This window comes from Canis lupus, chromosome 34 (assembly GCF_011100685.1).
Source record: "Canis lupus familiaris isolate Mischka breed German Shepherd chromosome 34, alternate assembly UU_Cfam_GSD_1.0, whole genome shotgun sequence".
Classification (NCBI taxonomy): domain Eukaryota; kingdom Metazoa; phylum Chordata; class Mammalia; order Carnivora; family Canidae; genus Canis; species Canis lupus.
In genome coordinates this window covers 34,067,730-34,093,056 of record NC_049255.1, presented here as the reverse complement: position 1 = coordinate 34,093,056, position 25,327 = coordinate 34,067,730, and the positions used below count along the sequence as shown (strand labels likewise).

General features: G+C 38.4%; 1 protein-coding gene across 9 annotated transcripts in view; it reads left to right on the top strand.

Annotated features, from left to right (window-relative positions):
* MECOM (MDS1 and EVI1 complex locus) overlaps window positions 1-25,327 on the top strand; it is a 553,056-nt gene that overhangs the window by 463,271 nt on the left and 64,458 nt on the right. The gene's annotated exons all lie outside the window — the stretch shown is intronic.

The following is a 25,327-nucleotide window of genomic DNA, read 5'->3' as shown; positions in this document are numbered from 1 at the left end:
GGAAGAGGTAGTTATTAGTGTCAAATGTTGTAATTTTCATTTATATTTTATGTTTATTCCTATGCTCATTTTTTTACCATGTTTGCTAATGATAGAAATAGGTATGCTTTGAACGGGGCCAAAACAAAACAAAAAAAAAGTCCTTTCCTTTCAGTAAATTATGGGGAGACAACATTGACATGTACATAAAATAATTATAATAACAATCCCTAAATTGACAATTATACTACTTAGAGTTTGTTAGGTGCCCTGATATCCAATATCACTTTAGTTTCACATGAATCCAAGAAGATAAGCACTGAGACCTTGGATTTCTCCCCTTCTTCCCACTGAGGAAGCCAATGTGCAGTGAGGCTGAGTGACTTGCCAGGGCTAGCTGCTGGTGAGCTCTAGAGCTCGGACAATACACTAGTATGTCCTCAGCCTCCTGACCCATCAGGCCTTCATAACGCCGAGTTAGGAATCCAAACACAAAATCTTCATATTCTTTCTTCAGGTTTATTACTTTGCTCCTACTCATTAGCAACCAAAATCTTCAAATTCATAAAATTGCAATAATTAAAATACCCATTACAATTTTTATATTGTCTCTTTTCTGTTCCATTTTCCCCCCACAGAAAGGAATTTTTAATTACAATTTGTTTTTTCTGAGGTTATGTTTATTTGGGGAATAGTTTCTAGAAGTTTAGGCCTTTACTTATATCTACAAGGATTATCTATGGAAGCAAATAAAATTAAAACCTATGCAATCCAATAGATAGATAGAAAGAAAAGAGATTGATATTTGCCTGGATTTTGTGGGATATTGGGAAATATCTTGAATACAATAGATAATAATCTATACAAGACAACTCAAAAAAATTAAATTCATGCCTTGGGAGGCGGCATGATTGCATTACGTGATCTGAGGTATCTGCTGTCCCAGTTCTTAAACATGAATAGCATGTTCGTGTCAGGTCAAATCAGAGGCAGACTTTAAAAACATGTATATATATTTTTTCGTGTATAGTTCTCTTAGTAAAAATTTGTAGCATCTAGAGTGAAAAGAGAGTTCTTGCTTCTCATTCCTCAGTCTTTTCTTTGTCAGTATCACGTGTTAGATTTCATGTAGGGTTTCACATGAGTTTCCTCTGTCTATACCCCACTTTGGATGGAGCCCTTTGAATGTTGGTTTAGTTTCCTATTGCTCATTCTCAAGTGACCTGGTGTTCCTTTTGTATTAATGTTTACTCTCTTGGGAACTTTCTATTTTGCTAGTCAGTTCTCTGGCTTCCCTTTAGAAAACTAAGGCCAGTAGTTCCCTGCCCCACTGCTTCATCTACATCTTAATAGTTTTCTCTAGTACTTCTTCCAGGCAAGTTTCCCTGTTTCTCTTAATGGACTTTTCCGTTTTACAATAGCTATGGTGTAACATCTTATCCCTTTTATTATACATTTTCCTTATTTCCTTCGTCTGCCTCAGAGTAACATGGAGTAAGTACTTGACAAATGACTATCAAATTATTTATTCCAATAATCATTTATTTTACTTAAACTTATTTTCATTTTCTTCTGGATCAATTTCTAAATACATTTTAGCATCATTTTTACACTTGTCTTTTTAAAGGACTGTAATGGCCATGATATGAAATGTTAAAGAGCTTAATAACTGTGTTATAAAACAGTATTTCAGGCTTCATTTTATCAAACACATACTGGGTACCTACTTGTACAAATCACTGGACTAGGCATTAGAAGAGATATAAAAATGACAAGGACCCTGTCTCCAAGAAGAACAAAGCCTAATAGGGAATTCAGGATGAAGGAAAACTGAAGAATCTACCTTAAATTATTATTGGTTATTATTTTCCGTGAGAACTAAAGCAATTTAATTCATTCCTATAATGTCAGCAAAAGTTTCTAATAGAAAAATACAATAGCATTTTATGTGCAGCATCTCCTTTCTCCAGATTTTCTCTATTGCTTCGTTTGTCTTTGCTAAAAACAAAACAAAACAAAACAAAATAATAATAACAAAGTATTCTCTGGTAGGAAATCGGCATGTTTAAAATTAAATTATGCATGTATTCTCAGAGAAAATATTCTTATGTAATTTTTTTTATTTTTATTTATTTATGATAGTCACAGAGAGAGGGAGAGAGAGAGAGAGAGAGAGGCAGAGACATAGGCAGAGGGAGAAGCAGGCTCCATGTAGAGAGCCCGACATGGGATTCGATCCCGGGTCTCCAGGATCGCGGTCTGGGCCAAAGGCAGGTGTTAAACCACTGCGCCACCCAGGGATCCTCAGAGAAAATATTCTTAAAATAATGCAAGGCATTTGTAAGCAACATTTATATGAAAACAAAAACAAATTCCAGCTGTACATTTTGAAATTTCCTTATTAATTTAACAACATGGAAAGAAGAATATCCATTCATTTTGGAGTTTTAGTGTATGTGTGTGAAAGACTGTTCTGTATTTTATGTATTTTATGAAACATTGCCCACTGGGTTTAGAATTTGTTATCTCCTAATGGAGAATCAAAAAGTCTACAGTGTTCATTGGAAGGGACATAACGGGTAGAAACTTAAGGGCACCTGTAAGGGTATTTAAAAAAGGGTTAATGCAGTTACTTTTATTTTCTTGTTAACTGCCAAGGTGAACAGTGTACTCTTCCTCAATAATATGAGCGAGAAAAACATCCCCAGCTTCAACTTTTATTTGAGGAGACACTGAGTCTTCCAATCCTAGGTAAATTGCAGGATAGATTCCCTGTGCAACTTTGTGGAATGTTTCTAGAACTAGGGAACTTGGTTCATAATTCAGAATAAAAAAATTATCAGAGCTTTAGCTACTCTGTGCTGAATGGAAAAAAAAAAAAACAACACTGGACTAGCTTATACTTTTTGGCACCCACACAAAAGTGCATATACCTTTGAATTGTGCCTTCTTTTGACCTGATCTAATTTAGTACCTTGGGAAACAATATAGTTTGAAGGTTACTTCTGAGAGAACAGAGAGGCTTGGTGTTGACTCTTTAAAGTCTGAGTTGGAACAGACAATTTTAATGATTAAAATAGGTATCTAAATCAACAGGTAAAAATAGAATGCCTTGATCACAAGAGGGCTTGCTGTGTCAGGCAAGTATATGAGATAGTTTGTGATAGTCTTGGGATTTCATTTCTAGTATGAAATACATAAATGGCTAAATATAATTTTCCTAAAATATTACTTCATTGGGCCAGTTGTAAGATATGATCTTGGCCTTTGTATTTTGGCTGGCTGACATTTTCTTTTTTCCCATGGAAAAAAAAAGTAGAACTGGACTCATATAGAATTGCACAGAACAGAGTGTCGTACTGCCCCTCTCTGTTTATTAAGATAAACTTCTGATAAGATGGTTAAGCAGGAAGTTGGAATAGTTCAGAGAAACTAAAGGCTACTTCTTGCTCTTGCTATCTGGGACATATTATTTTACATTTAGAAATCTATTTTGAAGGTTCCTTTTTTTTTAAAGTACAAGATGTACTGAGTTTTGAATGATACTTTAAGTTTCCTTTTAATGGATATTGAATAAGTGTGAAAAAATGTCAATATTTTTATTTGTATTAACACTCTGAGGTCAGAGTAAACATTTAGTAATATGAGAGAAAGTATGCCACTTGGGTTCTGGAATGTTTGCAAAGAACATAGCAGAACACACTTGGAAGTATAATTACCATCATTTTCATTTATGAATAATTTTTATAGCATGTTGATTATTTCAGTCCAAACTAATGAGATTAAATTTCATCTATTTTTGGTAACTCCATATGTTGATTTTATCATACTATCAAGTCTGTCTTCTACTTAGCATGTTCAAATCAGGGAAAGATTTCCCCTCTGACCCAGAATAAGCTATTAAGAACTCTACTTCTGCTGAAAAGCATGTGTGACTTTTTTTCCCTATATTAAATAATAAAGCAGAAAACAAATTCTTTTTAATGACTATTTTCATCAGCTAACACACATCGTTAATTTAATCTAGGCTTACGGATTGAATTTGTGCTAGATGAGGGAGAAATATTATCCATAACTCTTCAAAGTGTAGAAACCAAAATCTGAGCAAATATAATTTATTTTTACTCACATGACAACTTTTTAATTAATAATATATGTGTACATTTAATGCAGATGAATTTTATCTATAATATTCTAAATCACAAGTAATTTCCTTTTACTGTGTTCTTTGAATTTTTCTATATGGTAAATAAGTTACATCCTTGTATGGAAATTGAATTTTTTCCTTGTATTCCAACTTCTCTGTGTGACTTGCCAATTGTCTGGTTTCAGTCAGAAGAGCTATCTCAATGAAAACCAATGTATTATTTGGTTATTTATAGTCCAAGCTATGAGCTTTAAGCACCAAGAATCTAACAAAGTCGACTAATGAGGTTTCCAAGACAGTTTTGATACAGAAAAAAAAAGATTAGATATAGAGTCAACATAGACCTTTAAATTGACATAGGAAATGAATTGAGGATCTTTTTGGTTTGCCCATAACTAATTATAATGCAATTGATGTTAACAAATCCGACCTAGCCGGATTTTAATCTACAACCTGGCAACATTTACCAATTTCACAGTTACAATTCTTTAACCTAATATCTCTCAGAAAAACCAAAATAAAATAATACCATAATTTAATAAAGAACCAACTAGTTTAATTTAAAGCAGCATAGAAAAAAAAAAGATAATACCATCAGGTAGAAAATTATCAGCATTAGCTCTGGACTCTAAAGCGTTTCCAACCAAAATTCATTATAAAAAGTCTAAAAGTGGTTTCAAAAATTCTTCTAAAAGTGATCAAATTATTTAACAATAGTATTACCATTCCCCCCCCCCCCCCCCATCCCTGTCTTCATGTGACAAGCTGCTATTCTCTTTCATTTCTTAGGGATTTTGCTTATTGTATTTATTTTATTTATTTCATTTCACAGAATATGTTAAAGGCAAATTCTCTTCCAGGACCAGAGTCAGCAGCTAGGGGAATAATAACTCTATTAATTCAGAAACTGGAAGGACAAGTACTTAAAAGCCATTTACACATTCTTGTTTTAATAAAACGTATGTTTTATTAAATTAATTTTGGAATCACATGCGCATACACGCATACAGAATCATTTTCCTGCCTTCGGGTCGCACGCCTATTCATGGAAGTATAGATTATATACACATAGAGAGTAAATTTTCAATTACCCAAGGACAAAATAACTTTTCTTTCGGAGGAGGGGTTGGAGGGTGATTACCCACGGTGAAAAGCAATCATAGAGGATTTGTGAAAGCAGTTTAAATTACTGTTAATCATCTGAAATATTTATATATTAAGAGCTCTTTATTATTTAGAGCTGCACAGTAGATAATAAATACCGCAGCATTTTAACACGTGGGACCTGGAGTTCCCTGGCCAATCGGATGTGTCATAGATTGGAAAAATGCTTTCTTCCTCTACTCACTGCCCATCTTTAGCACCTAGGAATGGCTGGCCCCCCAAAAAGGCTGGAAAGCCCCAAGGCTTGCAGCAGCACTAGAGGAGTGGAATATGTAGCTGCAGATACACTGCCATACAATTCATCCCCTACGTTAGAGACAAATTGAGGAAAAGTAAAACATGCTAGGAAACAAACAATAAATAATAGATTATGAAAGTAGACCATGATATTTTGGCTCTTTCTTGCCAAACAGTATACATAATTTATGTACATTTATGAACATAGTTTATTTGCATGGTTTGCATTTTTAGTTGTAAAAACTTATGAACTATTGTTTTGACTCTTTCAGATATAAAACAGGAAACCTGTTGTGAAATATAAGATGTACCTCACCTCAGTACATTTGCATTACATAATTATTTTACAATATTTTGGCTTTTTCTCTTACCTTTGTTACTTTTGTTCACATTGAATTAGCATTACGTGTGATTGTCACCCACACTCTCTTCAGTACCTTACTTATTATAGTCACATAAAAAATACTGATACTTCGATTTATTTATGTACAGCCCCTTACCTGGGAAGGGATTTGAAAATGATTGTGAAATATTTAGCTATTCTGCAAAAACTCCTTTTGCACACATATTTGGAGTGAGGTTGAGAGACTAATAAAAATTTAGGCAATTCAGATTATGTGTACTGGAACGTTCAGTAGCCCCTTCGAGAAAGTTACGAAAGGTCCCGAAAATAAGAATGCAATCTTCCCCTCCCTGTCATTCTGTTATTATTATTATTATTATTATTATTATTATTATTATGTACTTTAAACCTGTTGCTTTCTCTAGCCACCACACAATAAATGGAAAACCACAAACAGTTTTTAAGAAAAAATGTATGTTTTGTTCAAGGATAAGTTCTGGTGATCAGTGTTGTAAGCATGACGTATGAGAAAGCTGTGATAATAATGAGAAGCTATTAGGAGGAGCAAGCGGCAAGAATGGAAAGAAAAAAGGGAACCTCTCCTCGCAGTGAGAGAGATGGGATCCTTCAATGAGAGTGGAATTCATGATATACATAGTATGGCCCAGCTGTTTGGGAACATTAAAAATCCCTTCGCTTAAGCTGTTGAAAGCTGCAAAAAAGACCAAATGTTTTCCATCTCAAAACACATTTTACTTAGCTGTGTTTTGAAAGCTGTTATCTAAACATTAGGGGGAAAAAAAAACCCAGCGTATTCTAACATGATTTCTTCCTTGGGTGCAAATCAGCAGTTATAATTTAATTTAGGAAAGAGAGTGAAAAAAGGTAGAAGGAAAAGGCACATTTTATTCTCCTACCTTCTTGTTTATCTTTCCTTAAAGTATTTGAAGGACATAAAACAGTGAAATAAAAAAGTCACCGGCATACAGTTTTGTTAACTTATCTCGTGAACATTAAACATTATGCCTCAAATTTCGTATGGTACATAAAGTGTTTCGCCTTGCGAGATCATGTATACAGCACTTCAAAAAAGCCAGTAGGACAGCTCAGTAAATGTAATGGATGTGTAACAGCAGCTCTTTAGATCTCTTGTATTTAGCATGACAACTTTGGGTTCTTTAGGTGCTTTAAACATGATATCTAAAACCACATATTTTTTTTCCCAGTGATGAAAAACATAGACTAATTACAAACTTCTTGTATGCTAGGGATGGCTTGACCATCCGGTGCAATTGAACATTTTGATTCTACTCTATCTCCTTTTGTTACTGAAATCCATCAGTTTTACAACCTCACCTTGATTCCTTAGTGCATTTTCACTTTATTTCTCCCGGAGTCATAGTCATAGTTTGGAAATGCGTTGTCTAATGGTGCGGTAAACACTTTCTATCTATTACCCAAAGCTTTGGAGGTGAAATCTTAACTGCTCCCCGATGCCTGCATCCATCTATGTCTTCACTAAAATCCTTACCAACTCTTATTAAGCAGTTTCAAAAGATTATCTTGAAACAGAGGGACTTCTATAACCCACTTTAAGAGTGACTTCTATAAACCAACTTGTTTCCTGTCAAAACTTATGTTGGCTATTATGTAGACAAAACTTGTCAGGAAACTTTACTGGGAATCTGGCTCAGACAAGGACTATGACATGGGGTCAGTGCCTTGCACCCAGGATGCAGACCACAAGTGGTTTTTGATGATAAAAGCACAAGGAAGTTTCAAACAGTGTAAATAATCAGATAAGGAAGCCGATAGCCAGGGCAGGCACGCTGGATTTAGGAGGAAACTGCCACTAATAACCCTAAGCGACCTTCCGTGGGCTAGGAGACATAATTATGGTTTAATGACATAATGTTAAACATCAAATTTCATTGTTTTTACTAGCATCCCTTTATGACAGATGCATAGCTGTGGGCAGAAAAATGAGAAATTGTTTTGTTTCCTTGTATTTTTACCTTTCTGTTTTTACACAAGTCTACGTGACCAATGTAAGATAAGGATAGGTAATACGTTTTCTAAGGTCATGTTTGAGAACCTTAGTAGATGAGAAGTCCTCTCTTTCTCTGACTTGAGTACTGAGTTTCTTTTCCATGTGCTTTTTCCTAACAGACTACAATTAAAATATTTTCATCAATGAGAGAGTAATTGAAAAAAAAATGGGATGATGCCACAAACCAAGCATTGGTACAAATTTGTTCTCACTCTGATTACGATTGAGCCTTGGGAACATCATGTTGCTTCTCTGGTCTCCATGTTCACATTCGCAAAATGACTGCATTAATTACTAATATGCTATATATATTCACTGATGTCTCCGGAGTTTAGATTGGCCTTGAAAATGCCCCTAGTGGGTTCTTCCTTCATTTATCTAATACGTGTTGTTAAACCGAGGTTAACATCCCTTAGGGTCCCTGTCAGTCAGTGGTTGGCTCAGAGTGACCCTGAATGCCAACTCCCAATGGCAGACAGATGACATCTTTGGCAAATTAGGAGGCCAGGCTTTCTGGTGTTTATGTCTGAGGTAGTAAAGCCTGGGGAAAAGTTATATAGCAGGATAGACAGTCATTATTGATCATGGTTTGAATCCCTTCTTTAATACTTAACAGTTGTGTGACTTAGGGCAAGTTATTTACTCAATCTTACCGAGTTCAGTTTTGCCATCTGTAAAACAAGGGCAATAATCACTTATAGCCCGTTAGTGGGTTATTAAGTGAATATTAAGTGAACTGTGTCACTTGACACAGAAGAGGCACTTAATAAATCATTGTATTATGATCGTTATATGTTACCATCTTATCATCATCTCTTGCTTCTACTACTTCAATAGCTTGCTAATTATTCACCCAGCATCCAGCCAAATTCATTTGCCACATTGTTGCCATTAGGGTTTTTAAAGATGAGAATTTGGCAAAGATCATGTCTGATTTCTTTCTTGAATGAATGAATAAATGAGTAAAATTAACTAGACTGACTAATGTTAGAAATAAAATATTAGTGACTGGGTGACGGGCACTGAGGAGGGCACTTGATGGGATGAGCACTGGGTGTTATTCTATATGTTGGCAAATTGAACACCAATAAAAAATAAATTTATTTATTAAATAAAATATTAAAAGACACTTTCTTTAAAAAAATAATGGATGTCAGGCTCCTGGGTGGTTCAGTTGGTTGAGCATCCGACTCTTGGTTTTGGCTCAGGTCATGATCTCATGCGCCTTGAGACTGAGCCCTGCATCAGGCTTTGCATTCAGTGGGGGGAGTCTGCTTGAAACGTTCTCTCCCTCTGCCCTCTCCCCCACATAAATAAATAAATAAATAAATAAATAAATAAATAAATCTTTTAAAAATGGCTATATTGCCTACATTTATTATTAAAACCAAACAATTTACAAAAAAGTTAAATCCATGAGTTGATTTTTTTTTTTTAAAGATTTTATTTATTCATGAGAGACGCAGAGGCATAGGCAGAGGGAGAAGCAGATTCCCCATGGGGAGCCTGATGTGGGACTTCATTCCAGGACTCCGGGATCATGCCCTGAGCCAAAGGCAGAGGCTTAACCACTGAGCCACCCAGGTGCCCCATGAGTTGATTTTCAAGTGATCGTGACACACAGAAAAACAGCAATGAGCATATGTATTTAGACATTACACTTACAATTTAGAAATGTCTTGTGATTTTTGTTATTGTTATTTTTACTATCGCAAATAGGTTGACTACAACATAGAGTACGTCTTTGGTTGTTAAAGAAAATGGAAAAAGCCATTTTCTGAAATGTTTCTAGCGTACCTACAAAGCATTATGCCTGGATATGTACCTTTAGTATGTTATCAATTATTCTTAGGTTAATAAAAAATTACTCTAGAAATTTCATGAGCTTACCAGTTGCTCTTAGGTTTTACCAGAACTATTATTTTTCAATGCTCCTCTAATTTATGTTAACAGATTCACCCCGGACAGAGCATAAATCTGTCTGGTACATTTGAATCCATCAGGAAAATTGATCTCTTTGTTTAGAACACACATGAATATACACATACCTAAGATACTATAATCTATAATTCTAAAAACATATAGGGATGATTTTATACACCTAAGGAACAATAGGGAGGTTAGGTTTTATCAAAGCAATTAAGCAAACATTGAAAATACATTTCGCTTAAGTCCGGCACACAGTAAAATCCCCAGAACTATTCTTTTCCACTTTTGCCAAGCCTTTGAATGAGTGCAAGTCTCACTTCTCCCATAAAGCTTCTCCCGCCATGCCAGCCTTCACACATCTCCCTCCTGTCTGAATCTCTGCAGCAATTATCATTTGAGCCACATAATTTAGTACTTAATGACTTACAGTCCTGTGCTACTTGCTGTTCTTTCAAGTAGCTTAGTCTTTTCTCTCTAAATAGATTGCATGGGCCTTAACAGCAGGGACAATTGTTTATATTAATTTTTTATTTCCTCTGGCTTCTAAACCTTATCCTACAGCAGATTTAGTTTGGTCATTTTCAACTGTGAATCAAGAGCCAAGGCATTGGAGAGAGTGGCATGTGATAGAGGACACATTCCAGAGTTATTCTGAAACCCCAGAGTCCATGCAAAATGTGTGTGTGTGTGTGTGTGCATGTACGTACATGTGATTGTTTATATGCATACAAAAATTCAAAAAAGAAGTTCAGATTTGACATAGACTTCCTAACTTTTAGATTGTGTGATCTATTACCACATTCAAAAAAAGAAGTTGTAGAATAATATGTACGATATAACTCTATTTTGGTAAAAACAGAACATACACATATATTCATTTCTTTGTTTTGTGTGAGCAGACAATACCACAAGAAGAACACAGTGGGTTGAATATTGATTACCTTCGAATAATAAAACATCTTCACGTTGTATAGTTTGGTTGGCAAAACAAACGTGTTCTTTTTGTAATTTGAAAGACTTCAAAGAAAATGTTCCAAAATGAACACTGCAAAGGAAATATCAAAGTGAAGTGGAGTGATAAATAAAATTACCAGATTTTTCTGTAAGAGAAAAAAAATAAATATAAATTCGGCCTCTTTGCCAGGATAGGTGGAGAACCACCAGCGCTTTGGGAAAAGCATTTGCTAAGAATCGAAAAGCTCTGGCTTCCAGCCACAGGGCCAGCACTTACTAGTGTCGGGACCTTGGGCGAGTTCTCTAATGTCTACATCTCCTTTTTCAGTTTTATTGTGGTGATAATTTGACTTGTCATGCCCCTTCATGATTTTGTATCATTAGTGACTTAGTTAATTTAAGTGGAAAGTATATCCCTTGGGAAGGATAATGTATTATCCCTACTATGCTTCTCTGTCACATCTGATATGGTTTGGTTGGTACTTAGAGGCAAACCTGGCCATTTCTCTGGGAGCCTGTGGGGATGGCAGCCAATAGCTACTTTATCAGAAGTGGCTGTAGCTCCTGGGAGAGTTTTGGCTACTACCAGCAAGGGACAAGGTCCTAGTCCATGGCAGGAGTGGAAGGGGAGAGAAAGAGAAATTGCCTAGTATTATTTTTCACTGATGCGTTTGGCACCGATACGGTTATGTTGCCTTTCTTCTAGCTTTGGGCTAGAGTTGGGGAAACTCCTGGCAAGCAGGTTAGCAAGGGACTTCTTTGTTCAAAGATCAACATCTTAGTCATTTTATAAAGACAACAAAAATCAGTCTGAATTTGCACAGCAACTAACCCTCATTTAGTACATGCCACCAAACCATGATCTCCTATATGATGGCTCTGGAAATAAGAAACAAATCTTTCCAAAATCTTGTTGTTAGAATGTCAGCACTCTGAAACTTGTAATAACTGCCTTTTTTTCTGTTTTCAATCTAATATAGCTTAAATTCCAACAGTCTTTGGAAAGCGTTCCATAATTTGGCCTTATCAAGTCTTAGTCACTAATGCTTCTCAATTTTATGGCTCCTGGGACCTCCTAATGAGTATATATCGAGCAACAATTCATGAGCAGAAATGGAGGCGAGTATTATTAGATGAGAACATGAAAGCGCCCCTTTGGAGCTACAGCAGGCTGCTGCTAAGTGTGGGCTGGGAGCCTCATGACCAGAAGAGGTCAGGCCACTGAACTCTCCATATCCACCAAAGAGCATTGGCTGGTGTATTTTGTATCTTTTCCTGCATAATAAATCACCCCCAAACTTAGTGGCTCAAAATAATAATAAACATTCATTATTTTCAGTTTCCGTGGTTTAGGGAATCAGAAGCCACTTAGCCAGCTGGGTAGTTCTGACCCAGGATCTTATCAGGTTGCAGTTACGACCGTGGCTCCTGTCATCTGAAGATTTGACTGGCGTTGGAGAGCCATTTCCAGTGGCCACTCACTCTCATTTGAGGACCTGGCCAATGGAACAAATATAGTGCGATCTTCAGGATTCACACCAACTTCTTATTTTGTGTATCTTCTTTCCTTTTCCTTGAATATTTCATGCCCCATTTTCTCTACATTTTGAGGAATTACATCTCTTAATAGCTTACTTCAACTAGTGAGCAAACTTCACTTCAAACTGATCTTCTGTTCAAGGCTTATTGTAAAAACATGTACAACTTCCTAGTAGAATGATGAAGACTCCTGTTTCTCTTTCATGTGCTTTCTTTTGCCTATTTCCAAGATATTCTTCTTTTTAGAATATATTTCTCTCACTAGCATTGGGACTCCTAGCTTACTTGTTAGAGACCATAATGCATTTGTGTTTGAATTGCTTTTTTTTGGTTATTCTTCTCTGGTGCTCCGTGTTTCCATTTCTGTTTCTCCAAAATAACCTGCTGCCCAAGTGACCACAAATACATTAGGAGAAAAAAAATGTTTGTCTTCTAATATACGGATGTTGATGAGAAACACAAGCCATGAGGGCATTTATATCGAAGGTAATTATTTTATAGAGTTAGGACTCCTTTTAATGATAGCTAATGTTAATATAGCACCTAATAGTTAATGTTTATTAGGTGCTTATGTGCTGGTACTGAGCAAAGTACTATGCATGGATTATTTTATTTAATCTTCTCAATAGCCCTATGAGATACTATCATTATCCTCATTTATAGACGAAGAAGCCGAGGCGATAGGTAACTTGGCACATGTCACTTGCCTCGCATATAGTGAAGCTGTGATTTAAATTCAGGCTGAACTGCTCTAGAGTCTGTGCTTTTAATCACTACATTGTTTCTCCGCCTTATGAGTCTCTGCTATGTACCAGGCATTATACTAAGTTCTTTTTTCTTTTTTTAAAAGATTTTATATATTTATTATATAAAATATAAGAAAAGAATGAGAGAGAGCATGAAGGGGAGGGGCAGAGGAAGAGGGAAAGCGAGGAAAAAACCCACACCAACATTGAGCTGAGCACAGAGCCCAATGTGGGGCTCGATCTCATGACCTTGAGATCAGACCTGAGCCGAAACCAGAGTTGGATGCCCAACCGACTGAGCCACCCAGGCACCCCAATATATTAAGTTCTTTATCTACATTATCTTCAGTTTAATCCTGATAACCTATGATATAGGTGCCATTACCATAATTTTAAAGACTGCATCAAGAAATTTAAGCAACTGTCTCAGTGTCACATAGCTGGATGAAGACTCTATTGAGGCCTTAGGTATCAGAGGGTGACAACTTAGCCAGAAACTGTGGATGAGACTGATGGCTCAAGAGCCCAAGTGAGTTCCTATGTGCAGGGAGGAAACCTGTGGTCCGCTGAGCCCTGGGAGGATCTTCTTACTTCATTATGGCAGCTTAGCACATTCAGTCCATCACTTTCCCTACTAAAGGCCACGAGAGGCAGGTTGCTTGTGGAAACAGACTATTGCCACCACATCCTAGGTGTGAGTGATGTGACAGTTGGGTCGTGTGAGTCCTGCAGGAACCACTCCATCACCTAGACAATATTAAGCAAAATTGGGGGAGGGGGCGCAGGGAAGAGTTAGAAAAGAAATGTTAAGTTGTCTTCTGCAAATACTAGGTAGAGGATATGTTAATTTATTTTCTTGATTATTTATTTTGTCAGTGCTATGAAATATTTTTCAAAACCTAAACAAATTCAGTCAGTTTATATTTTATTGAGGGCTTAGATCATGCAGTGAGCAAGTCATTGGAAATCGGGTGTAATCAAAATTTCTCTTGCTCAGCCCTTAAACTACCAGTGTTGATGCAAGTTACCTTGGCTTTGGTGAAGCATCAGAGAAACGGATGTATAGTATTTGCATTCATATACTGCATGGTGTGAAAAATACATGATCTCTAAACCTGAGAGTTACACACTCAACACAAGATACTCATCAAAAAAAAGACATTTAATTCCTGGTTCCTATTGAGGGAACAGATGACTCATGTCTCCACCTCATTCTCTTTCCTGGGTAAAAGATCATTCAGTCTCTCTCTCTCTTTCTTTGAATCCCCCTTTCCTCTCTTTCTTCCTCTCCTTTCTTTCTCTTCAGAATAGTTGAACATCAGTAGTTTGACAGCGTATATATTACATTGCCACTATACCTCCCAAGATTAAAAGTTAGCAAAATAGATTTTATAAAGCCTTTAAATGACTTTTTTTGAAATATTTCAGAAGTGATATGCACAGGAAATGATAGACATTTATTATGATGCTTTCTGCAGAAACAACAAAAGCCACAAATTAATGCAAACACATTCCATAGCTAAAGTGTACTTAATGAATTATCTCAATTTGATTCATCTACCCATTTTTGAGGATGGATGAACTTTGCTAGATTCAAGGGTGGAAGTGGGAAGGAGAAACATAAAAGTGTGTAAGATGTAGTATGATATTACACAAAAGCACGAGTTGAAAACTTAAAATCTGTAGTCGTTTCGATGTTACCTTTCTAGGCTAATTTCAATTTTCTTCATCTTATGACTGGGTTCCATGTTTTATTTGTAAATTTATAGTCTATATCATATGGGGATAGAAATTATGTGTGAATCAGGGTGCGTATTTTTCTTTCCTCTCTAAGTATTTCCATTCATGTCCCTTCTGGCATTCTCCATTCTAGTGGTAGGGCACTGCGTTAGCTAGCCTGGATTCGTTTTTCCAGCCAAGAATTGCATACCAAAACACAAATACCTTTGAGAATCTGCATCTTGGAAATTGACCAGTACTTAATTCTGGAGTTTAGAGACAGGCTATATAGGATTTTATTTGAAGCTAAAGAATTGACTCAACAAAATTTACAGACAGATACTTTTAAAACCATGGCTGAACTCAATGTCCATATATTCATAATGATACTGAGATTTCATTGGTACTTTAACCAACTGTTGGAATATTTTGACATTTTACCTGTGATATGTATTAAAAGAGATGTGACACCCATTCAGTGAATTGCAAGCCTAACACACTTTTCTGGCTCTGTGGGGTTTTAAATTTTTTTATTGGGTCTGGCTGTGGTCATCGATGTTACAAAATTGGAATTTTAGACTTTCCAACATAGAGAAAAGATAAATGTTTCACTAAATCATTGACAAGAGCTTAACCTATTGATTATTTCTTAATAATTCTGTAACGGACACATCATAACCAGCATGTACTGTCAAAGCTTTGGAGTGGAGTGTTAATTCTGGGGTCAGAATTGGCCTACCACCCCTCCCCTTTGTTTCATGTACGCCTCTCTAGTTAGAAGCAAGCACTTCCAATAGATCACAAATTAATCACAGTCATTAGTGTTCTTTACGGAGAAGATTGTGTGGTCGCTCCTGTGAAATGGCCTGTTCCTCAGGATGATGAGTTAATTCATCTGGAACAACGTTAGTTCATCAAGGTTTGTGGTTTATCTAAAGATCAAATTCCTGTAATTTTGTATGCCATCTGATTTAATGTCCACTTAGTTTAGTGGTTAGGCAGCCATCGGCAGGCACAACACATGAATCCAATATCAAAAACTGGAAAAAAGGCAAATTCTTAAACATCTAATTCTGGCATCCTTAAACTGAGATTGACTTGCTGCTTTTTTTTTCCTCCTGGGGAAGTGCAGATCTAGATAATGCCAAATCTTATTAAGAAAAGCCTAAATAATGTATAACATTGTGTGTAAATATGCCCATGGTAAAATCTATGCTTTAGAAGAGCTTTTAATGGAAGAGGATAGGAAAGAGTGGGTTGATTTCGAGATGAGATTATACACATTCCTTTGGAAGGTTCTCGTACCATACTCTCAAATATAATTACAGCAGTTCACAGGGCGAGGATCAATTGGCTAGAGCTTACTGATAACCTACTTTTCTTGTGAGCCTGATAGACCTTCCGAACGCTTTCAATTTGAATGAAAAGTTGAGGCTTGATTTCGTTTTTATTCATTGATTACAATTTTGTAGTAACATTTTTGATCAGGAGTTTAAAAAAGTCAACTGATAGAAAAAATATTTAAAAGAATACTTATATGCTTTGCTGAAACGGATGCAAAGTAACATAAAATTGTTTCCCTTACTTGTCCCAGTGGAAGGGGGAAGGGGCTTTCATACATGTTTAAATATTTTTGTTGATGCCCCATTAAACAAGTCAAAAGGTTTCTTTACTGAGGGACTTCTTAGACTTTTAGAGTCCTAGAGCATTTACCATGTTGATGTTCACTGTGAAGCCCCAATGGGAGTTATCACCTTATTTAACCACAGAACACATTTTCAGGGAATACTTGTTAACCAGGCACCGATTAGAAAATGCTCACGTGAAGGGTATTTCTTGGCATTAAACAGCCTACAGGTAGATTGGCAGATAACAGAAATATTCCAAATGACCCTAGATAGGATGACTGACTAGTGAACAATTTTAACAATGGGTACTGTAAGAATTTCAAGGAAGGGTGCCTGGGGGGCTGTGTATGAGCTTGACAAATAGAACTATTATTTCTATTGTTTCATCTCCTGAATGCTGTGACTATCAAAGAAATGTGAAGGGCCCACATGAACACAGTTAAAGGACCAAAAGCTTCTGCTCACATCCCTAGTTATTAACCAGAGCTGAAGATTTGTTTAGAGGGAAGAATCAGGAAACAGGCCTAGAAAGATAAATTTGACATCAAATTAGAGAGGAGATTGCATTTGGGATTAGGGGCTTTATTTTCTAACACATTAGGAGCCATTGGGATCTTTATTAGTGTGTTTTTTTCTTTGTTTTTTTTTTTTTTTTTTTTTTACCTTATTTTAAAAGTAAGACAAAACATTGTTATAACTTTGTTATTTCAGGAAGGCTAATTTGCAGTATAAAGCAGTCACGAAATTCAGGCCTGCAATGACAAGGGCTTCCCGTAGGTCAGTGCCAGTGGGAAGGTGAGGGCCCCGTGGAAACAAGTGAATGGACTGACCAAAGCCATGATTGTTTACTGGGGATAAGGGAAAGGAAAAAGCCCAAGATGCTGTCCAGGGCTGGCACTCAGGTAAAGGGCGGATGTTAGAGTAACAGACATTTGAGTGATGGGGAGCAAGGAAGTGCTGCTTCTGGGAAGTAGCAGTGGCAGGAATTTCTATCTCTAAATTCCCTAAAAGAGACTTATCAGTGCCTCGGTTGGTTCCCATGGGGGAGGATGTTAAGTAGGCTAGTTTGCTTGGATATTTAATGCAGCAATTCCTCATACATCTAGCCATAATTAATTCAGTCTTGCAAGGGAAATTCAAAGGTGGTTTCAGCCCATAATGAAAAGATGCTGCTGAAGATGTCAGTGCGAATAAAACTTGATTCCATCGTTAAGAATCTTATAATGACCCTTCAGGAGGATTTTTGATGATTTTAATAATAAACACTGAAAAGCATTATAGATACTACCTCTAGGTAAGATAGAACTGGCTATGAACCAGGAGAGAAGCACGGATGATTTGGGGTGAATGATGGAAAGGTCAAGCTTGGTTGGTAGCAATCACTGGGCATAAAAAGGGGAGGTCTTTGAAGGGCAGATAAGATTTCATCCAAGATAATCAAGGCAAAATGAATTACAGGCTGAGGAGCGATAATGGCTATAGTAACAATTATTTCAGTAATCAATAATAATAATATCTATTTTGATTGACCATACGCGAGGCACCGTCCATGATTCTAAGTGATTTACATATATGGCTTCATCTAATGTTCAAAAAAATGGAATGAGTTTATGCTGAAACGTTTAGACAGCTGAAACCCATTGAAGACTTTTAAGCAGGGTAGCGATTAACAGCTGATGCTTGGGAAGATGAACAGTGTTGAGCTTTAATAAACTGGTGGGAAGGCGAGCCATGGTCAGAGATCTTTTAGGAGGTCATTGCCATAATTCAGACAAGAGGTTAAGAGGCATCCAAGCTGGGCATCCAAGTTAGGTGGGAATGAACATCAAGGAAGGTCCTGATGCCTCTTTTCAGCAAACATCTACTGAATACCTACTGTATGCTTGGTGTTAAATAAGGCTCTGGGCAATGGACACAAATATGATAGACCCTATCTGTGCTACCCTGGCACTTCAAGTCTACCAGAGGACACGGTAGAGAATAAATTTCCTGGTCTTAGTAATAAATATTAACCTAAAAGTCATCCGGATGTGTGTGTGTGTGTGTGTGTGTGTTTGTGTATGGATTCCTAACCTGGTTTTTAGGGATCTTGAGTCTCCTTGGCATTTTACCTCTGCCTCAGAGGTCTCCTTCGTACTGATTGGCAGAGAACACAGTGGGGGGGACAGAACAAACTCAGCTGCAAGCCAGACAGAGACAGACATCTTCGGGGGCAGCACAGCTTGAGAGAGAAACAACATTTTTCTTAAAATTCTTTTCTTCCGTAGGTCAGGGTAAGGATTAGGGCAACTGACATTGGAATGGAAGAAAAAAGGTAGAAAAATACTTATATTTTGCCATTCCTCAAAATATAGACTAGACTGTCTTCCTCATCGTGTGTGTATGTAAGTCTCTTCCAGCCCATTATACCAACACCAATACTGTGAAACGTGCAGTATTTTGACCTGTTCCCATGAACTCAGAGCGGTTCTCACTCTTATTACCCAATTTGTTTTCCCAAAACTCGTGGTAGGCTGATATTATGAAACTTTCATGGAACCGAACTCAAAGGTTAAGTGACTTACCCACAGGCACATAGTTAGGAGTGGAGACAGGAGTAGACAAAGGTCTTCCAACTCACTTTCCCCACATAATTACGAATCTAGAAGCACTCTGAAATGGTGTTTTTATAGACTCGGGAAAGAAGCTGACCCTAGAGTTACTGCATAATGTGCTAAATAGTGTCCTGAAAGATTATATTAATTAAAATTAATAAAGTAATTAAAAGTTAATTCCCAAAAGAGTTGAGGTTAATTCTAAAGGCATTTCATTCTTTGATCTAAAGTTAGGAAGAGTGAGGGCTTTGGCTTTTTGAGACTAATTATAATCATGATCCAAGTTATCATCCATAAAAAGAAAAGACAATAGTAATTTTTGCTCAGTGATCTACAGTGCTTACTGTCCAAACAAACCAGATCGATGTTATGTATTTTTTGGTGAATATTTGTTTTTTGTTTTCTGTGAATATTTATTTGTTCATTTTTTTAAAGGCCTCTTTCAATGCATACACATCAGATCATTAAGCACTTCTACTTTGGGTGGATACGGAAGAGAAAAACAATAGTATTTTGTCTCTTTTTCTCAACCAAAATTTTACTCAAACATATTTCATTAAAGTTTTTATTTTATAACAGTGTTTTCATTTAAACTTGGTATAAATTTTTTGTTGTTGTTGTGCTTTAGACACAAAATAACCACTCAGCGTAATAGCTTAGGACTGAAATACATCAAAATAGCCCAACAAAAAATACTTTAAATATGGCAGTCTTAATTGGAGTTTAGGAAATAAATCTTTGACTATAATAATTTATTCACTCGAGCTGTTGTCTCAGCAAAGTATTTCATCTTAGTTTCCAAAGACCTGCTAGTCATTACTAAATATATTTAAAGTCAAAGCAAAATAAATAAATAAAAAGGAAATTCACTTTCATCCTGGCCAAATATACTATAAAATACTCAACTGGTAAGAAAGTCGCCTGCCTTTTTTTTTTTTTTTTTTTTTAAGAAAAAGATCAGATAGGTGATTACGCTTATGTAGTTAATTAATACAATAGGAAGTAGGTAATGGTTCACTGGGGAAACTTTTATATCACAGTATCTGTTATGAAGGATCCCATGCTGGAGGGACAATAACGGGGTGCTAATTCTGAACGCACACAGTGCCGTCCTACAAAGACATCAAGATTTGTAGGAAATCAACCCTCCAGCAGTCCTGGCAAGCCAGACTGACCCCAGCAAATGAAAATAATCAAAAGTAATTAGAAGCGTGCTGGACTACTCCTCGGAGAGCCAAGCGGGAGAGTAAACATGCCTGAATCCTCGAGCCACTGCAAAAGCCCATGTCTGAGCTGTTAGGTGCCCTGACCTTGTCCACATAAAGATGTGATTTATGAAGTGCAGGGCACAGCAGCAGGGCTTCTGTCTTCTCCTGGAGAACCAAATTACTGAGGTGGAGATTAACATGCTTTCAGTAGGGCCCATTTCCAGACCAAGGGAAATTTTTTATTTACATTTTTTTTACCTTTAATTTCCTTTTTTCTTTTTTTTTTCAACAGTTCCCCCCCACACCCATAGATTTAAAATAAAATAAAAAAAAATTTAAAAAGGACAAAATCCATCAAGAGAGACCAGAAATATCTTTGCTGAGCAGCGATGATGTATGTTGGTGACTATAGACATTCAGAGCCCTTTTTGTTTATAAATTTTTTTTTTGTGCTGGACTATTTTGTTTGGGTCTACCTACCCAGAACCACAGAATTCACCTTCAAATTGAGGTGAGCCCATCTTGTGAAATACTCCCCTGATGAAAACATATAGACTAAAAATTAAACTAAATATTGCCTTTGATTCCATGGCTTTCTGATCTAGTTTCTCTTGCTAAATGTGGTGCTTCATCAAAAGCCTCACTTTTACGTAAAAGTATTTGGGAGAAGAACTTGTAGGTGGTCGAGAATTTGGAGAGAAAGAAAGAGGAGAGACAAATTGGAGCTTCTGTATTGGGAGAAAATATTTATATGAGAAGCAACGGGGAGTCTCTTGAATCCTAAAGACATATGTATTTTTTTTCTTATCTTCGTCTCGGCTAAGTTTTACGAAATCCTATTGCGATGTGTTAAAGGAAGCATCGATTTTCTTTTTAAACACACATCAATATCTATACATGAAGCTAATTTAATTAGCAAGCAGTTATTGTTCGGCCAAATGTCAATTTCTCAGATTGTTTCATGTTTCTGGACGTGAACTGTATGAAACAAGATTTCACAGGATCTCCATGAATGAAATTGCACTTGAGAAATGTAAAAATGCACTTGTACGTTCTTGAAAAGCTACAAAAAAAAAAACAAAAAACAAAAAACACCCCAAAACAACACCCAGTGTTAAAACAAAAATGTCAGGCTTGAACTTCAGTGTATATTTAGCCACCTCAAGAAACCCAAAGCTGCGGAATTAAGGGAACTCTACTTAGGCTGAGGTTATAAAGTGCCTTCCTCTATAAACTAAAAACATAATGTCAGGGTGAATGGGAACATACTTTATTAACTTTATGGTATTGAAAACTGCCAGCAAGTTGTCTTGTTTTTAAATATTGTCCTCTGCAGAGCGTTACAGGGCTGTTTGTCCACAGGAAGCCTATTAAAAGTGGACAGTGCAGTCATTTCATCTGGCTTTGGCTGGACTGCTTTTCTTTCCTTTAATGACGTGCTGGAATGTACCATGCCCATAGGGTCTCCATTAGCAGAACTTTTACTTCTGGGACAACCATGAAGTTTAAGGCTTAAAAGAGGCATCAGCTTACAGTCTTGGGGGAATCCCTTGAATACTGGAGCACTAACTTCTTACTGCTTTAACTAATATATTGACTTATTTTAAATAAACAGTTACACAATGGAGGCAGAGCCAGTGGCCTTATTGGAAATCTTTGAGCCTTTTAAAGATTCTGCAATCCTCGCGGATGGGGGAGGAAGGAAGGGGCCTGAGGAGGGTTTATGCCCTTTTCAAACCAGGAAGAAAACACATTAACCTCTCCCACCTCAGCCCTGCCATCAGCCAAAGGGGGATCTTTACAGCTCCCAGAAAATCTATCAACTCACACTCAAACCTCATATTTTCCGATGCCTTTTTCCTGGTACGCCGCAATTAACAGAACGAGAGAGAGAAAAGACAATAATTCCTTCTGGAAAAGAATGCTTGAACAGTCCGATTCTCTCTTTAAACACCGCTGATGAATCACTCTTCTTTTCTGCTTTCCCCCAGAGCTATACGTTTGCTGTCGTGGGCGCCTCTGTGCCATCCCCTTAATATTTAGATCATTTGTCCTGATACATGTTTGCAAATTAAAGTTGGTTTGAGATTATAGTAAAACCATTATTTTTAATAGCCCATTTCAAGGGCAGCGCTAAACACTGCAGAACACGCATGTTACTGATTACTGCTGAGCAGACAGCGGCTTTTGCAGATTAATTTGTAACTGGGAACTACTGTAAACAGATTTCACCAGAAATCCCAAAGAATAAAGGGAATTGGTGGTGGTATTTGGCTCCTTGTATTTATTTATTGTTTTAGAAGCCTCCTGATGGAGAGCCAGTTACCCAGGGAGGAAAGCCAGCCCCCGGGCCCCCCCCTGCCACCACCTTGGCCTCCAGCTCCGGCCTCCTCCTCTGGTGCACTTCTCCCGGGGGGAGGCCGTGGGCCAGGGTCTTCTCCCAAACGGTCATTTAGATGGCAAGAGGCTCCTTCCAGGAGAAGCAAGGCCCATCTGCCTACCCTGGGGTTTCAGGACCTTCCTCTGACACTTCCCGCTGCGCCCTCGGGGTCCAAAAGCGGGGTGACTCCGTCTTTATATGGAGTTTGCACATCTCCTATCATCAAACAAGAGAGGGGGGCGGGGTGGGAGAGAAGGGGAGCAGCGCGGGAGCCAAGGCGGTGGTGGGTGCGGGTGGGGGGGGGCGGGGAAGCGAGGGAGAGAGATTAATATTTAGTGTTTGCCCGGGTCCTTCTGATGATTTCCTTGAGTCCCTGTCGCCAGTTATTCAGTGGGGAGCAAGACGGATGATGATGCTATTAATAAAATAATAATGATGAGGCCAAGTAACCCCCCATCCCTCGAGATAAATCTCTGCAAGGTTTCAGAGAGGAGGCGTTCACTCTTCTGGCCCTGCCTGGAGGAGGGAGCGCCCCCGGCAGAGGTGGCCCCGGCTCAGCCCGGTGGCCCCGCGGCCCGGGCTCGGTCCCAGCCCCAGGCGGCGGCCGCTGCACCTGGGCGGTTAGAGCCGCGGCCGCGGGGCCTTAATTCGGGGCGCAACGCCATCTACCGGCCTCCTGCCGCACCTGCAGGTGCCCGGGCTTCCAGAGTCGCCCCGCCTCCCCCACCCGAACCCAATATAAGGAAAAAAAAAAAAAAAAAAAAAAAAAACTCGGAGGCCCTTTCCACGGAATCCTAATTTAGCCGGGACCTGCCGCTGATTCTGCTCGACCTTTTGTTTACCCACCGACGTTTCCTCCTTTTCAGAGCCGCTTTTTTTTTTTTTTTGTAAAGGGCAAGGAGGGGGTGGGGGTGGGGGGCCGGGGCGGGGGGATTGGGGCGCTGAGCTCTCAGACCCCCTGATCGGGCCGCACTGTCTGAAGCAATCGGTTCCCCAGATTACTTGTATTTAATACACAATGCATCATAAAACAAATCCCTCATCCTGACAGGAAGAAAATAGAACAGCTCATAGCTCGAGCCGGTCCAATTTATGGCTAAATTAAAAAAAAAAAAAAAAAAAAAAAGGGCTCCGACAATGGGCAAGTCGAGGAAGGGCCGGAATCCGTGGCAGCAAACCGGGAGCTCTTAAAGGTTCTCAAGCGCCGAGCTCCATGGGAATATCTGCCCGGGTTTTAGGTTATTTACAAAGGATTTTTCCTGTCCTACCTACCACGGCTGGCTGTGCGATTTTCCCTCAAACAATGGCCATTATCTGAAATAACAGTTCAATGTCACAGATAACAGGCCCCCGAAACGAATTAGTCACCACCTCTTGTCATTTCTCTCTCCCCCCCCCCACCTCCCTCCCTTTTGTTACTATTTTTTTTTTGTTTGTTTTCCAATCAGCATTTTGGGGAAAGATACATCGACTAGATGTACACGTCTGTTTGCACTTGGAGAAGAACAAAAAGGGGACTTGGCGTGGTCCCCGGTTGCTGACAGAGCTGAGCATCCTCCGCGGGCCCCTCCGCGCCCCCTCCGCGCCCCCGACCCCGCGAGGGTCCCTGCGACCCGCTCCCTCGGCTGAACTTCCCATTGTCGAGCCCAGGAGTTGGATTTGTTCGTTTATTTTTATGAATGGGGTTTTGTGATAACAAGCACTTCTTTCCATTGAACCGGTGGGTTTTACTAGATTTTTCCAAGGGTGGCCCTAGGTACACCCGTAGGCTCTTTGGATTTGGCCACGCATTCCCTATATTCTCTCTTCCAGGGCCGTTTCTGAAAAGTTTTGATGGAAACTGACCCTGTGCATTAGAAAGTTAATTCATCACCCCGGACACTACGACTGATCCCCCAAAGCAGCGTTGATAATGTTAAGAAGTTTCTAAGAATAACCTGAGCTGTGAAACTGCTTCATTCCACATTTTTTTTTTTTTTTAAGAAACGTTCATGGTGTTTTAATGGACCTATCACAGAATCTGGCAAACAAACAAACGCAAACAAACAAACAAACAAACAAAACCCTCATAATCGTCCATCGCTCCAAGCCCTTAACACCTTAACACTCTTTGGGCAGGTTACATGCCAAAAAAAAAAAAAAAAAAAAGTTTCAGATTCTGTAAATGACTTCTTTTAAGGAAACTATGGCTTGAAAAAGTAGCATGCTCTTCAGCTGACCTAACTATAATACTGGAGGGAACAGAGGATGCATTTCAATAATCATCATTTTTAAAAGATGCTTAGCAGAAAACTGGAAATGGACAGGTCAACTTTCAGTGTCATGACGGCTGCTGTTTTCTGGGAAACCTGTGAACTAATGAGTGAGGTGTGAGCAGGAGCCAGTGTCTCTCTACCCTACACCCCAAGCTCGCCCCCTCCGGCGCCGCCCCACCCCCAGCCTGGGTGCACACACCCTCGCACCCCCCGCCCCAAAAGCACCTCTCCAGCCGATCGCTCCCATCCCCCCTCTCCAACATCTACACACACACACACACACACACACACACACGCACACACACGCACACTTACACTTGTGCTTTCAGGACAAGCGAAACAGAGGCTATTTCCCTAGGGAAAGAAATCCTGCCTGGCGAGATCTCCCCATTGGTTGTTTACCCGGGGAAATCTACATGTTTAAGGGGGATGGTGTATCCACAGTCAGTCCGTCC